Raw genomic sequence first — 4,660 nt, 5'->3', positions numbered from 1 at the left:
GTTGCCTAAGGTTAGCCCTCCATTTCTGGATTCTTTCCTTTACTTGATAGGCAGTTCGTGTAAAAGTAATAGTAAATTAGCCTAAGGTTAGCCCTCCATTTCTGGATTCTTTCCTTTACTTGATAGGCAGTTCATGTAAAAGTAATAGTAAATTAGCCTAAGGTTAGCCCTCCATTTCTGGATTCTTTCCTTTACTTGATAGGCAGTTAATGTAAAAGTAATAGTATTTTTGCATAAGCTTTTTTTTTTTTTTAATAATAAAAAGGTGCAGTTAAGCTGCAAATAAACAACAACAAATGAACAAAATTGGTACAGATAAACATATCAGATATGAATCAGATGGATTGTTAATAAATTTTGATAAGGAGTGCTTTTTTTGTTGCTCTATTAGTTTGTTTAGTCTTGCATCCTGAATTTTTTCCATTAATTCTTTTTTTTTGTTTTCAACAGCTGCATCACGTATTGTACGAGGCTTTAAATTATTACTTATATTATTACTTAAAGATTGTTTGTTTGGTGTTAAATTTGCTTGAATAACAATAAGAAGATTTTGATATAATTCCTCTGAAGACAAGTTTATTCTTTTGCTTCCTTCTACTTTTGTTTTACAAAAATGTTTTTTGTCACATTCAACACATAAGATTATGCGATAAAAATTAAGTTGAGCAAGGAGTATTTTTGATTTCAATGGCTCTTCTATATTAGAAACTGTTTTCTCTGCTTCCTCTAATGATATCCATGCCCTTACATTTAAATTTATCAAATCATTACAAGCTGCAACCTTTTTATGTTGTAGTTTAATTTCTTCTCGATTTTTTTCTTCTTGCTTTGCTAGAAGGTGCATAGCTTTATCTTTTTTAAGAGCTTCTTTTCTTTCATCATATTTGCTTTTCATTAATGTTACTTTAGTTCTTGAATATTCAAGCAATTGTTTTCTTTCTTCATCTGATTTACTATTAAGCCATTCTGATGTTTGGTTCTGAGACCACATTGTCAAAGCCTGGATAGTTTGAACATTTGCATTGGGTTTTGTGCGAACCATTAAATCCAAAATGGCAAAGTCGCTTTCTGATGCTTTATTAGTGACAGGGACATTAGAAGCAGCTGCAGAAACAGAATTAGATGGATTCCAATATTTACCACCTGGTAATTGATAAGCACACTGACGTTCCAAAATAACAAGAATTGAGTGGAAAATAATTTCAAGTGATTGAACAGTTAAAGAATCAAACTCATCATTTTGAGTGCATTCAAACAGCTTGGTGTAAAACACATCTTGATGAAGAAGATTGGTATCCTCAAAAATTTTTCCATTAGCAAACATAAAGAAGATGCATCGATACAAAGAGATGAAAGTCTAACTTTCAAGCGAAGTAGGTAGGGGTTTAAAAATAATATACTATCAAGTGATTCGATAATTCTCCACATTGGACCAGTAAGTAGTTTGTCAATAATACCTAATGCACGGACTTCAGCAATGAATACAAGATTTGTGATATCTTCCTTAATTGCTTTTAATAAATTATTAGGGTTAGGCAAAGCATTAAGAAATTCTGTTATAGAATCCTTATGATAGTATAGGGCAGCTGCATTGTAATACAAAATATTAAATCGATTTCCAATAAATGGAACAAAATAAGATTTATCGTTACGAGAGGAAAGAAAAGAATTAAACCATGATGCAACACCAGCTTCCTCACTACCCCTTGAATGAAATTCCTTTACATGTAGTACGAACTAACCGTACAGCACCACATTCTTAACCACTAAAAGCAAAAACAGTTTCAAAATCATTTTGAAGCAGAATTTTTTCAAAAGAATTTAAAACTTTATCAGTTTCAGAAGCAAAATTAGCAAGCAAATGAAGTTTACAGAAAAAATTACTCATGTCCTTCATATTGTCTTTGACGTTTGAGGAAAGAAAATCCCAGTTACTAATTGCAATAGGCAAAAGTTTTTCCCTTAATGTTTTTAACTGTGAGTTAAAAAGAGGATTAACCGAAGAAAGATCAGACATTGTTGATTTTATTGATGTTATTAGTTTAGCAAAATTAATTTCTTTTTCAGTAGCTGAGTTGCTAACAACGTCACAAATGTCATCTACTATATTAGTAAAGTTTTGCAAAACAGTTGCTGCATCTTTGCCAACCACTTCTGACAGACCAAAAGATAAAGTTTTCCCACTAGTTGTAGTAATTTGAAAGTTTTGATAATGCTTATGGTATTTCTGAGTACCATCACCATGCAAACAATTGCCTATATTAGAGTTTTTATTTATCAAATTTTTTTCAAGCATTGCTTCCGCAACTTGAAGTTGACCTAAAATTGAAGCTTCCTGCATTAAACTACATTTTACAGCGGCTGATGGCAGTCTAGATATGTTCTTTTTGGCTAGTTTGTTTAAAACTACTTTTATGACTTCGTTGACACTATTCATACTCACGTTCATTGAAAGAAGTTTCATTATTGTTTCTCGAATTTCATCACTGTATCTGCCATCTTCAAATGTTATTACTTCGTCATCATCCAGCAAAGAAACCAATTTTTGAAGTTCTAGATTCTCCTCTTTTAAAATGTTTGTCTTACTATATAACGAAACAACTTCCTTCTCTAAACTTATAACATCTTTCATATTGTTGTCATTAATATAGTTGGTTTTATTTTGCAAAATAACTTTTAAATTACTCACTTTTTTTTGCAGCTTTATTTTTTCGTTTTTTAATTCAAAAATGTTTATGTCTGAATTTTCAAGAATTGAATTAATATCTGTTATTTTATTTTTTAATTGCAATATTATTATTTTTTCTTCATTTTTTAACGAATTTATTTTATTCTTTTTTATTTCCAGCTGAGTATCACGATATTTTATTTTTTTATTCAAATTTCTAACATTAAATGATTCTTTTTTTGACTTTAATAGCTCTAATTTGTTTTCGATATTATTAAGCTTTTCTTCTTTTTCACAATAACACTTTTTAATAAAGTTTAATTCAGCTTCTATTAGAGAGTTTTTTGAAATAAGTATTTTTAGATTGTTTGACATATCTTCAAAATCTTTTAGATGTGTAAAATAATCCATTTGTAAATCCATCATAGATTCCATTTTCCTTTTTAAAATTTTATTTTCTTTTTTAAGCATTTTGTTTTCGCTTATCAGTATTGTTTCTTAAGGAATTTCGAATGCATTCACTGTATTACCAGAAAAATTTGCCACAGGTGGAAAAAAGGCTTTACCTAATAACAATGCTAATTTTTTATTTTTTCGTTGTTTATTTAATTTTCTGATGGTGTCAACTAATCTATTTATCTTTTTGGCTAAAGCTTTCTTGCAGCAGAACAGTTCAACTTTAAAATCCACACAATATCTACAATATATTGCATCATAAGATGTATCTTTTAAAGCCAAATACCAATCATAAATACTTTCATTTATCATTTTATCTAAATAAATAAAGATTTTCCAGTCATCAATTCGAAAAAATATATAAGCATATTATTTTAAGTCTTATATATATATATATATATATATATATATATATATATATATATATATATATATATATATATATATATATATATATGTAAATTATGTTAGTGTATTTTACAAATAGAGTGCTCAATGTTCTTAAAGAACAGAGCAATAATTAATTAGTAAAAAATTTATTAATTAATTAGTAAAATATTTTTTTCTATAAATTGATTTTTTTTTTGAGATTTAGTAACTCTTCCTGATGATCCAGCAATGGTGAAACTTCAAGTCGAAGATAAAAGTTAGATAAGTGTTTTTTACTAATTATATATATATATATATATATATATATATATATATATATATATATATATATATATATATATATATATATATATATATATATATAAACTTAAAAACTAAGTAAATTGTATAAAAAGAAAATTGTAAGTTACAAATAAGACTTACTGATAAACTGCTGTGATTCAATTACCAAATGGTTAGCAAAAACCACATTAACAACACAAAACAAACTCACTTTAGAATACCTTTAGCAGAGCCGGATGCATATTTACATACTCCACAAGGCGATAGCACACATGCGCCCGCGCACGATTTTTCGTACTTTTTTATAAAGAAACATATTTTTAAATTACGTACTATATACTATACTTTATTTACCTTTGTGTTTACATTTGAAGTGTCGCTTTATAAATGTATAGTAATCAAAGAACACGTAAGTATATTAGAATAACATTTTTTTAATTAAAGTACACAACTATACAAAGATCGTGAGGGTTTATTTTAAAAGAAAAGTTGAATGTAATTAATGCCCTTCTCCATGACTTTTGGCGTTTGCTCTATCTTGGGATATATTTAAAGCCAAATTTCGTGGACTTTTTTGTGGTTTGTTCTTTTTTATACACTTAAGTGGACGACCACAGCGTTGAACAGATCTTCCTTTATTCAGTGAGTGTTGTCGTCTACTAATGGATGTTGGTTGAACATGAATCATTCTGCCTTTTTTATATCTTTCTCTAGTTAAAAAGGCAGAAAATTGTGTTCCTGATTTAATTTGTTTTTTTAAAGTTTCAGTATATTGCTTAACACGTTTAATTAAATATCCATCACTCATATTCTTTTGTATTAAGTCAGTAATTTGTTGTTGCACTTGATTATATTCAGCTAATA

At 28.0% G+C, this 4,660-nt stretch overlaps 1 protein-coding gene across 2 annotated transcripts in view; it reads left to right on the top strand.

The window, feature by feature from the left end:
• Positions 1–4,660, top strand: part of LOC100209609 (ribosomal protein S6 kinase beta-1) — a 56,746-nt gene that overhangs the window by 10,742 nt on the left and 41,344 nt on the right. The gene's annotated exons all lie outside the window — the stretch shown is intronic.

This window comes from Hydra vulgaris, chromosome 10 (genome assembly GCF_038396675.1).
Source record: "Hydra vulgaris chromosome 10, alternate assembly HydraT2T_AEP".
Lineage (NCBI taxonomy): Eukaryota > Metazoa > Cnidaria > Hydrozoa > Anthoathecata > Hydridae > Hydra > Hydra vulgaris.
This window is presented reverse-complemented; position numbering and strand designations above follow the sequence as displayed.